The following is a 12525-nucleotide window of genomic DNA, read 5'->3' as shown; positions in this document are numbered from 1 at the left end:
AGAACCTGCTTCTTGGATATTTTTGGTTATTTGGAGAGTGTAGGAGGAGAGAGAGGGTGAAATATTACAAGGATAATGCAGGAGCTAAGTAACTCACTGTGTTTTGTGGATAATTGCACCTATGTCTTCTAAAAGGAACATGTGTACTTCTAATGGCACCAAATGACAATCTTTCTTGGCTGTGGTGGATTCCTGTAGTGGCTGTAACGAAGTACCAGAAACTTAGTGGATTAGAACAAGGTTCATTTATTCCATTACAATTCTGGAGGACAGAAGTCCAAAATCAGTCTTACTGGGCTAGTGTCAAGGTGTTGGCAGGACTTGTTTCTTCTCGAGACTCTGAGGTGCAAATCTGTTTTCCTGTCTTTTTTTTTTTTTTTTGTAGCTTCTAGAGGTGCCTGCATTCTCATGGCCCCTTTCCCATGCACATCAATCTCTTGCTTTTATCATCACAGTTTCTATGACTGACTCAAATCCTCCTGCTCTCCTCTTCTGAGGACCCTGTGATTACATGGGGCCCACCGGATAACCTAGGATTGTCTCCCCATCCCAACTTTATCACATAAACAAGGCCCCTTTTACCGTGTAAGGTAACCTATTCACAAATTCTGGAGATTAGGACATAAACGTATTTGGGAGAGCCATTATTCACTCTTCTACACTGGCTTTTATTTATTTTTAAAGATTTTAAGATGAAAATTAGTTGTTCATTTTCTGGGAGTAATGGTCTCTAATGGACATGGGCTAATTTGGTAAATATGACAGTTTGTCAGATGGTGGCAGAAAGGCAAATAAAGCCCATTTGGATTGCCTGCCTTGGCCGAAAGCTAGACTTCTGGAATGGACATAAAGAGCTTTGGCCATCTACTACACTGGGGGACAATTGGGCATTCTTGGCATGGTTCAGAGCCAGGTCTCAGAAGTTGTTGTGGAGCGTTTTTTTCCATTCTAAATTTGAGAACTTAGCACTTCAGAGTGTTCCCTCCACATCTCTGGCTTGGATATGCGCCCCCTTTGAAGTTCTGTACCAGTTGTTGTCTATAAATAAGGCATGCCTAGTGCCATCAAAGCCCCAAGATGAAGGGCACAGCTCACTTACAAGAACATTGAAAGTGCAGGATGGTGTTAGAGAGGAATCCTGGTTTCATTCTTCTTCCTCAGCCTCTCCTCAATCCTCCCACCTCCAACTTAGTGTAAAAAATACATGAAGGCCCCAGAGAGAATAATCAAAGCTCTGTCACACTCAGCAGTCTCTTTTTTGCTTCCCTTTAACAAGAAGGAAGAAAAAAGAAACGAGCATTTGGATGAAAGCCCAGTAGCCCACATCAGTTCAGACTTTGCCTTCACAGTGATGCCTCCTGGTATTTCCGTGGGAGGTAGCACTAATGATAACTCCATTGATTGGGGTTTACTGTTGTCTTATCCTTGACTCTACTATGCTAGGCTATCTCATCTCATCTTCATGACCACACCCTGGATTGGGGGCATAAGAGTTTCCACTTCATAGACGGGGAACTGGGGTTACAGAGAGGTTAATCAGTGCTTCTTCTAATGTTTCACTTCTAGGCACACATGAATGATGGTCATATTTAAACTTCACCCTGAGGTTAACTGAGAGAGACGCTCACGGCAGGTAACTGGCCTTGGTCTCCAATTGCCCGAGGTGCCACCTAGCAGTGGTGCTGAAGATGGCAAGACCTCAGCACACCTGTGACCCATTCATGGTTAAGTAACTTGTCCAAGACTACAAGACTAATTGTAGATTTGAGACCATGCTTGCCTGATTCTTGATTTCAGATTCTGTTCCCTGTCTGTAATACTTTTTAAAATACTAGTTTTTCTGGAAGCATTTCAAACTAAAGTTATCATCTTGCCTCTAAACCATCTTCTCTTCTTAGTTATCTTGCTATCTCTATTAGGTTAGGTTCTGTAGATCAGAGCCTGTAACAGGCATTGTTGGTCAAGGTGTTTATTAAGGAAGTAGCCTCAAGAGAAAATTTGTAAAGAGATTGAACAGGGGAGGAAGCTAAGCAAAGATATGGTTTAGCTCAAGTCTAGCCTGAGCCTGATACCCCGGGGAGCTCCAGAGAGTGAATGCACCAGAGAGTCGTTCCTCTTTGAGGCAAGGAGGCTGTCCTTTTGCCCTCCGCAGCAGTCAGTCTGTGCCTTTGTGCTGCTCTGGGGGAAGGATGTAATCTTCCAGGCATTCCTGGGCAAGGTGGCTCCCAGGGTGAGGGTAATTCTTGAGAGTAGGGTGTGGCTGTAAGGGAACCCACACTCATAGCAGCCAGGGGGTGTGGGGACACCAGCCTGGTAAAGGAGATCTGACCTGGGCATCCACAGCTGCTGCCACATGATCCCAATCATCACACTGCCATTTATCCAGCTGCCCAAACTAGAAACCTCACTCATCTTCAATGTCTCTTTCTGTTACATTACACCATGGGGCAACTTCTCTTGATATGTGCTAGAAATTCCTTTTGGAATTCTAGAAACTTGCTGTCCTCCATGCCTCTGGCTACTGTTGGAATTGAGGGAATCATCATTATTTTATTCATACATATCTATCAAGTCATTATCATTATATCAGTCTATTTTCCCTGGACCATTCCCAAAGCCCAGCCATTTTCTGCCTCTGTTTTCCCCTCCATCAATCCACATAGTCCCCAGAGTTATCCTTTTGTGTCTGTTTGAATCACTTGATGACCTAAAAACACTGACAGCTTTTCAAAGCCAATAGGATAAAATAATGACTTCCACAGCATGGTCAGAAGCACTCTTCATAAGTTGACCCATCCCACCCCCCTACCTGTCAGTATTTCTCTCATTCTTCTAGTGCTTCTCAGAGCCACATGTTCATCCATTCTCAGACACCCACTGAGCTTTTGTTGATAAATTAATGAACGAAGAGTGGTGGTTTTGTGCCGAGGTTTACATTTCAGGTTAATATGGAGAAATTGTCTATTTCTCAAAGACTGTCTAAAAACTCAGATGCTGGGAGTGGGAGCTCTGGTTTTAATTTCAGATTTGAACTATGCTACCAGGCGTGGACTCCAATTTCTCTTATGTTCTACTTGTTTTAACTTAAAAGAATCTAGTTAGTGTCTTATCCGGTTAAGGTTTATTTGTTTGTTTGCCTTTGAAACCTGAGAAGGTCAGAGATTATTCTATAATGATCAGTCTTGCCACTTCTGAATCTGTCCAGGCTCTCCTCCCTACCCCACACCAAACTCATTTGGTTTGGCTTATTTTAGGGATGCGATTATTTCAATTATTTCTTAAGGTGATGCTACTGGTCTTTACAGGAGATATTAAAATAAACAGCCAATCATAACTATTTTTGTGCAGTCCTGGCTGGGAGTGGGTGGGGGTGGCTGAGAGACACAGGGAGTGAAGCTCAGAAGGGAGTGCAAGATGCTGCCCCAGGGTGTGTGTCCAGGGCCACAGGAGCAGTCGAAAGGCAGTGTTACTCAGGAGTGGAAAACTGGGCTGAGGGAAACCAGCTCTGAATGGGTGACTCTGCAAGCAGAGGTAGATAGGTGAAGGTAACAGGTTTGGAAGACTGAGGAGGGCAGATTCTGGGAAGCTTTAGCTGAGGGGGCCAGGAGCCTCAGTCTTGGGTTTGGAGGGCACTAAAGGAGGACTGGATCAAATTGTACCTCTTTTAAAAAAACTTCATGTTTTATTGATAGATATCAACCTACTCTTTAGTTAGACACAGCTAACTCCATGCTAGTTGGCTGTGTCTTTAGAAGAGTTGTCTGATATTTTCTGGGTGCCACTGTTTTTCCATCCATGAAATGCTACGACTACCCACAGCGCTGTGATAAGGATTACATGAGCTACTATGTAAAAAAAGTCAAACTGAGAAAGCAAAACGAACATCCCCACTGCGAGAATAACCCAACTATATTATTATAGGATGTGAATATCTTGAGCATAATGTCTCACACATAATGAATACAGCTGATGTGTTGCTATAATCTTGCTCATGATTTGTATCTTTATCATCTATCTGTCCGTCCGTCTAGCATTATTATCACCTGTAGTGTACCAATTATGATATACCAACATTAAAAGGCTTATATAGCATATGGTGAAGCTGCGTGTAGCACCTGGGGAAGGCTGACTCGCACTCACACAAGTCCTTGCAGGTGGCAGTACTCTCTTGGGCAAACAACCCAAGTCCGTGATGACGCCTCCTTCAGAAAACTGATTCACCAGCAGAACAAGGAGATCTATTGCTTAGGTGAGTTCTTCATCAAATTCTAAGAGTCTAGATGTGATTCTCCAATGTTCATTAGTTTGTGATCTGGGGATCCTCTCCCTTTATACCTGTGTCTGAGAGCCAGACTGTAATCAGAGGCTTGTTTGGAGGCATGGAATCAAAAGTCGGGGCTGATGACAGGATTTGAATGTTTAACGGTGTCCAGCTTACATACCTAATGCCACGTTCTCCACAAATGGGTGGCAACCAGAGCAGAATCAGCAGATCTCCCCTTCACTAGCGGGGTGACCTTGGACACTTTTCATAACTTCTCTGTGCCTCATTTTCCCTTTGTGTAAAACGAGGATAATGGTAGAGCCTACCTAACAGGGCAGTTGTAAGGAATAAATGAAGTAGTAAAACAATTAACAGAGAGCTCAATAAAGGCTAGTAGTTACTAATTATTAGTATTAAATGTCTGTCTTCAGTGTACACTGGTTCTATTCATTCACTTATTCATTCCAAAGATGTTTGCTGAGTACCTATTATGTGCTAGCCTGTGAACAATATGGGTGCTGCCCCTACTGCTGGAGCCTATTCAGCCATGTTTAATTAAGTCTGAGGAGGGGCTTGATGCAATTTGGCGGTGGTGGTGAGTATCTGACTTTTTTGTCCTTAGGTTTCAGTCTCAGTGGCCAAATGCAGGGCTGCTGCTTTCTATTATTTATATATATATATAATATTAATATATATATTTTAATATATATCATATAATAATATATTATAATATAATATTTATATATAACATTAATATATATTTTAATATATAATATAATAAATATTTATAGATATATATTTTTAAGGCATGGTCTCACTCTGCTGCCCAGGCTGGAGTGCAATGGCGCAATCTTAGCTCACTGCAACCTCCACCTCCCAGGCTCATGGGATCCTCCCTCCTCAGCCTCCCAAGTAGCTGGGACTACAGGTGTGCACCACCAAGTGCAGCTAATTGTATTTTTGGTAGAGAAGAGGTTTCATTATGTTGCCCAGGCTGGCTTCAAACTCCTGGCTCAAGCAATCTGGCTGCCTTGGCCTCCCAAAGTGCTGGGATTACAGATGTGAGCCTCTGCACCTGGCCTCTAATGGCTTTCAGTGGGTCGCAAGTCCATCCAGGTTCAGGAGGAGGGAGATGCAGATCCCACCTTTCAATGAGATAATTGGCAAATAATTTGTGACCGTTTAATTAAAACCCCTATACTCCTCATCTTTACAAATAGTCTATTTGAACAGTTTTCTACACTGTATGGACAGCTTTAAGTCTTACTAAGCAATTTGATCCATTACTTGTTGTTTTCATCATTTAGGTGTGAAGGCGGTCTTACCTCTAGATTTTTGGAGTTCACTTGATTTCATTGTTTATATGTCCCTCATATCAGGTATTGAACTCGATGCTGTTTTGTCAGCTGTGCAACAATTTGCTAGAGAAGGGGCAAATGTTTCTTCCACTTTTTAAACAGTTTTCTTTAAGATACAAAAATCTGACAGGATCATAAAATTCTGCTCCTAAAGCAAGCATTCCACTGAGCTGCAGAAATGTATGACTTCAATGTCACTCATAATTTTAAAACTAAGTGTGAGATGCACTTCAGAAATCTCAGTGGGGCTCCTGGACCTCAGATAGTAAGACGGTATCAAACTAGAAAAAAATTAATTGCTTTCGTGCTGCTGCTCCCTGCTGGTATGATTTATTTTAAATTCTGCTGAACCCTGGGAGAAGGAGTTGTACTGCAATTCAGAAACTGACATATGTTGTTTTGCCCGCATCTCTCGCAGAGGCACTGAATTCAAAGAAAATGTTTCTGTGGTCTGGAAAACATTGGATATTGCAACATCTATTTTATCTGACATGGCAGAAATTGAGTTACTCCACTTCAATGAATTTTGTGAGCAACTAAAGCCTACCGGGTTTGAGTGCCAAGTGTTTTAGAAAATGTTTAATTTTTCTGGAATAAGATCTGTCTAAAGTGTATTGAACTTATTTCCCTGCTTTCTCAGATGCAGGGTGATTAACCATCTGAGACTTTCCCTCTTTTAGCACTAAAAGTTCTGGGTCTTGGGAAAGCTCCCAGGCTCAGGCAGACTGGGACAGCTGGTCACCTTATAGTTAAATGTGAACTTGATTTCATAGCTTTCTTTTAATTTTATTTTATTATTATTTTTTGAGACAGGGTCTCACTCTGTTGCCCAGGCTGGAGTGCAGTGGTGCAGTCTTGGCTCACTGCAGCCTCCTTCTCCCAGGTTCCAGTGATTCTCCCACCTCAGTTCCTGAATTGCTGGGATTATACGTGCACAGCACCATGCCTGGCTAATTTTTTGTATTTTTAGTAGATACAGGATTTCGCCATGTTGGCTAGGCTGGTCTCGAATGCCTGAGCTCAAGCAATCCACCCGCGTCAGCCTCCCAAAGTGCTGGGATTATAGGTGTGAGCCACTGTGCCTGGCCTTAATTTCGTAGTTTTCTGATGATTTTATGTCACCACTATGAACTATTTATGTTGAGTGCTGTAATCCAATGATGCCATCAGGACGGTTGCAGTGTATAGCACTGATGCCTCCAGACCACGGCATGTTAAGAGTAGCCAGTTGCTCTACTTGTCCCAGTGAGGAACTACCTGTATTTCAATGCTACCCACTAAGGCTTTGTAAGCTATTTGCACCTGTGCTGCCCAGTGGCCTTGTTGGTTTTCAGGACTTTTCATCAGGTTTTCAGGACTTTCCAGGATGGAGGTCACCACTGTTTGCCTTCTGGATAAGAGGAATCATTGTTCTCAAAATAAGATAATGAGCAAAAAGGATTTAGGACAGAGACAATAATGATAAATTACTTTTGAGTAGGTTTACTTAGTGGGAAAGAAAACTTGTCTAAAGAAATTTAAATAATAAACCTTGTCTAAAGTAAATGTTTTACACATAGCTTAGAGCTTCTGGTGGAACCGACATATTTTCCCTTCAAATTTGAGCCTATGTGCTCATTATCTTAGGTTCTCAATTTAATCAGAAATATGATATTAAACCACAGGGAATGTAATTGCCTGAGTTTTGTGTCTCCATCAAGAAAGGAGACAGAGACAATTTGAGAAAAATGAAGGAGGAAGAGTTGGGTCAATCCCAGACAGGTAAAAGGGGAATTTCCTGGGGAGGATTCTGATGCTGCAGAGAATATGAGGGTGTAGCTGGGCCACAGCTCCATGGGATGAGCCTGCAGAAGAATAGGAAAGGCTGCTTCAGCGCCCCTCCTGCCCAGTGAAGCTCTCACCTAGATAAAAGGGCCACGCCAGTGTTCTGCTCTCTGGATGACCCACCTGCCTTCTGTCAGAAATGCCTATAAGTTGAAGAGAACATAACAAAACAAGTTTGATGAGGAGAAAGATAAAAGAGCAAAAATGCATTGAACATTCTTAGTTTCCACTTAAAACCTACATTTGACTTTTGTTGCCTTCACCCACTCCAGAGTGTTTTTCCTCAAATGGGTTCTTAAGACATTCCTATCCATGTTACTGTGTACCTGCTCTACATAAGGGACAGGGTAAAATGTTTTGAGATATGAAGGGATACAAAGAATTTTTTTTTTCCTTAAGAACCATACCATCCTTGGCCGGGCGCGGTGGCTCAAGCCTGTAATCCCAGCACTTTGGGAGGCCGAGACGGGCGGATCACAGGGTCAGGAGATCGAGACCATCCTGGCGAACACAGTGAAACCCCGTCTCTACTAAAAATACAAAAAACTAGCCGGGTGAGGTGGCGGGCGCCTGTAGTCCCAGCTACTCGGGAGGCTGAGGCAGGAGAATGGCGGGAACCCAGGAGGCGGAGCTTGCCGTGAGCTGAGATCTGGCCACTGCACTCCAGCCTGGGCGACAGAGCAAGACTCAGCCTCAAAAAAAAAAAAAAAAAAAAAAAAGAACCATACCATCCTTTTTGGGAATGATGTGTATAACTTCAGTGTTGGCTGGCATCGCCAGCCTATGCATACACATGGGGGCATATTTATAGTTGCAACCACATTTTGATGACTTTGAACTCTACCTTGGCCCATGTATGAACTTAGCTATCTCTTAGAGCTTATCTCTTCTAGTTAGGGTCTCACTAGGACCAGAGAGATGGCATGTGTACACTGAAAAAGTAATAAATAATAAAGAAATTATTTCTAAGAGGTATGGTCAAGGTTTAGCAAGAGCAAGAAGGGATGGTGCAGTGATGCAAGCTAGGAACACTAGGAGCTGTTACCACCCTTAGGCCTGAAGAAATAAAGAGAGGAGGGGTGCCAGAACCTGCAGAAAGAGTGAGAGAATGAGAGCGAGGGTGCTATATGAAAAGTCCCCTCTGTCAGAAGCTGAGATGTAGTAGGGATGGAAGTGCAGGAAAATACGCTTATCACATCTTGTCTCTCTGCCCCTTTCTCTGGGATCCTGGTTGTGGCCTCCATTTGTGAAACCAACCAGATGCCAGTGAGTAAGGAAGCACATTGGTGCAGCCCACACAGGTCACCCTCCAAGGGCACACAGCAGGGTGAAGAAGGGTAGAGAATAGGTCTGGAGGGTTAAATGAAAGGTATCCAGTATGCTAATTTCAGAGTTTCTTAGATGACGCTTGTTTCGTCCTTCCTCTTCTATTCTGGCTTCCTTTGTTTCATATCCATATCCTGTGAACCCTTCTAAAGAATCTTCACCATTGACACCATTCTTAGGGCCACTAATGCAAAGTCCAAAGTCCCAATCAATTGTGTTCTCCTACCACAGGCTTCCTGTGTTAGTCTGGGTCCTCTGAGAAGCACATGATAAAACAGGATGAAATGTGCAAGGATTTTATTAAGGTGGTGCCTGTGAGAAAAGATGGGGTTGGAACTGGAGAACACTGGGCAAGCTGCCAGTCTGACCACAGTGAAAGAGAGAGGGGTGGAAGCATCCTAGGTTGCCGCGTACTCTAGGAAAGTTCAGTAAGGTCATCAAGGAGGCTTTAAGGCAAAGTTGCCGCTGGAGGAATCCTGTGTCTCCTCTGGATGGACCTGTCTTACTATCCCTGCCACACTCAGTCCTTGGCTGGGAGCAGCCTGTAGAAGGGTGGGTGGCCTTGGTCCAAATGCAGTGGTGAATTTTACGACAAAGAAACGAGGCCCTTGATCAATTATGCTTGTAATTGGAGATCTGCAAGGTGCATTCTCATGGGCCCCTACAGTTTTCCAGGAATTCAGAGCAGCGTTAGAATCCAAGAGAAAGGGGTCAGAGATTGACCCTCTATCTTGACCTCCCTGAGTTTGCCTCATAGGCCTCGGTAAAAATTTTTGTGCTGAGAATTTCATAAGCACTCATAGGAATTACTTCTTGTAGAATATTTTCAATGTCTGTGGTGGGCATGGCTACCCTCCTTGGAATAGCAGAGGAACAGTGCTCAGGCTGCCTCCTGAAGAGCATTTTCAGAGACTTGAGCTCAAGGCTTTAGAATTTCTATGTGAAAAAGGCTTTGGAGTATAAGGGGCTTATAGTCCATGGAGCTCAATGACACAAATGCTGGAGGCTCCCCAAAGCTTCATGTGGTATAGCCACTTTCTCTAGAGTTCTACAACATTTCCTTTTAGGCCTTGAGGCAAGAAATGACTAATTGTCCTTTATTTATTTTACAGTAGAGCTTGATTGCCCACCAGGAAATTCCTAGAACACAGAGCACAAAAATCTCTTTTACTACCCCGACAATTCTAAGTCTACCTCGTGTTAATCATTTTATTTCCCACCATACTATTGCCAATCTCCATTCATCTAATTAGTAATCAATTAATTTCCATTCAACAATGATTAGTTCAACTTGTACTGCAATAAATTATAATTACCCATAAGATTAAAGGACGAACCTGATTCCTTATACTGACATCCCTATTTCTCTTCATTGCCTCAACCAATCTCCTTGGGCTTCTACCCTATTCATTTACACCAACTACTCAATTATTAATAAGTTTAGGTATAGCAATCCCCTTCTCTAGGCAAGAAAAGACTCACTGTCCTTTATTTCTTTTACAGTAGAGATTGATTGTCCACCATGAAATTCCTAGAACACAGAGCACATAAACCAAAGTCCTGGGTGTTATTAGGATTCTTTTAGTCCACAGTAGAGAGGTGGCTATTTCCTCATAAGAAAATTGGGGTGATTTTAGGATGAGGCTTTGATAGCTAGGCTGCCAAAAATACTTATAAATATTTATTATAGGCTGTTTAGCCAAGGATAGATGTGGGGCTAATTTATGAAAACCTCTTGCTGAAATAGCAAGAAATAAAACATAAGTCTTAGGAAACTTATCAGGAGATTCTACAATATAGTAAAATAATCTGATTATATTCCTGTCTCCTCTGCCAGATGGTAAGCAGTTTGAAGGCAGAAACTGTGTCATATTCTTTAAAAATATAACTTTGAATTATCTAAGTGATTCATGAATATCATTTTTATAAAAATAAAAGTTACTAATAATATTGAAATCTCCTTTGACTATTACCCCCAAACTAGTTTGTCCCCTCCTTCTCATTACCCACATGCCAGGCACACAAAGGTGGTTCACATGATGCTTGTTGACCTGCATGGGAGAGATCCAGAGCGGAAACTGAGAGAGGTTCAGCAGGCAGCAGGTGGTAGGGTGGGGGTGACTGATCCCTACCTGCCCCAGTCTGGCCAAGCACCCTCTCTCTACACCACTGTCTGCAGGGCTACAAAAATTTTTTTGGCTTGTCATGGATTGCCAAACTGTGATATACAGCAGAGCTGATGTAAATGTCCACACTTTCTAGAGGATAGTTTTACTACTCTCATCAGAGTTGTGGTCGTATTTCCATGGGTTTAATCTGGTTTTGCTGGAGATGCTTCTCCAGGTCCACTGCTGGTCCTTGAAGGTGGAGACTCAGGGCTATCAAATTTTACCAAAATGACTTCTCCTTTAAAGGAAAGGGTGAGGACAGAAGATGAGGACATCTTCTGGTCAGGTATCGCCAGACATAGACGAACATGATCAGGAATCGGGGGATGTGAATCAGAATGGGCAGTGGGACAGGAACAGAGAAGTCAGACATGTACCAAGTAAGAAGGTGGTGTTGACCTTCCTAAGCCCACTGGTTCAATCAATGACTGAGGCCCATGGTCTGGGTACAACTGGAAAGTGATGAGTACAAGTCAAGGACTTCCTCTTGGTTAAAAAAGCAAGGTCAAGAGGGAGGATGAAGAGTAGAAAAATGAAGAGAATCAATCAACCCTTTCTCAGCAAGACTTTGACCAAGTCACTTCCCTTCTGTACTTCTTAAGACCCATACCCCTACAGTGGGTATATGAATAACAGCCCATAACATGGTATTTATGAGTAACTCTTCAGGATGAAGAGTGAGAGATTGTTCATGAATGGGGATCAGCCCTCTAGTGGTCCTTTCTCTTGGGCCCTCTGTTCAGTCACTGATTTGCTGGCAATTTTTTTCAATGTTGAATGCCTGTTTGTCTCACTGGGTGGAATTTACTTAAAATTCTTATCTGGGGTACAGGCAGTAAGTGGAGAAAAATGTAAGACATTTTTTTCTTTGGTCATTACTAACGAGCCCTGAGGAAAAAGCCTGAGTGGCTTGTGTTAATCATTAAACTTGCCCATGGTCAGGTCTGAACTTTTACTCTGGTACACATTTGGCTGGGACACAAACGAGTTAGGTGAGTTATAGTCTAACGTGAGCGAGTTACCTGCGTGGTTGCTTCAGGCTGAGCTCTAACCAGATAACACGGCCATCGGTTCTTGACAGAGAGAAATAAGATCACTTAGAAAGAAAGGATCATTTCTCCCTTGAGTCACAAGGAGACAGAAACAGAAAAAAAAGGTACTGTTTGATCCAGAAAAGTCTCTGCTCTCTGTTTTCTACGTGTTGTATCTCTTGTTAACGTTCTGGTGAACAAAAGGAAGAAATGGGAGATCTATAGTAGTACCTTGCAGCTTTGTACCTCCATGTCCCAAAGGAGCAGCTGAGAGGGAAGGGAGGAAGAAGGGAAGAGGGAGTGAGAGCAGAGAGAGGAGGGAGAGAGGAGGAGAACAAAAATGTGACTAAATAAATGCACACAGCTCTCCTCTGTGGTTGAAAAATTTTAGTTATGAGAAATAAAGAGAGTTTGAGTTTATTTTTAGGAAGAATTAGTGGATAGACTAATAAAAAATTGCATTTATAATTGACATGAAAAAGATGCTGTTTTGAATGTAGGGTTTTAAGAAAACCAACGTGAGAATGTTCATTTCTATTGTTCTAAGCTTGGAA

General features: G+C 42.6%; 1 protein-coding gene across 1 annotated transcript in view; it reads left to right on the top strand.

The window, feature by feature from the left end:
• The first annotated feature begins 11938 nt into the window (after positions 1-11938).
• The window catches only part of PKHD1 (PKHD1 ciliary IPT domain containing fibrocystin/polyductin), a 477374-nt gene continuing 476787 nt past the window's right edge, over positions 11939-12525 (top strand). Inside the window, 1 exon segment of the mRNA XM_033217424.1 lies at positions 11939-12096. The gene's annotated coding sequence lies outside the window, so the exon portion shown is untranslated.

The sequence above is a fragment of the Trachypithecus francoisi genome, unplaced genomic scaffold, assembly GCF_009764315.1.
Source record: "Trachypithecus francoisi isolate TF-2019V2 unplaced genomic scaffold, Tfra_2.0 Lachesis_group10, whole genome shotgun sequence".
NCBI classification, from domain to species: Eukaryota; Metazoa; Chordata; class Mammalia; order Primates; family Cercopithecidae; genus Trachypithecus; species Trachypithecus francoisi.
This window is presented reverse-complemented; position numbering and strand designations above follow the sequence as displayed.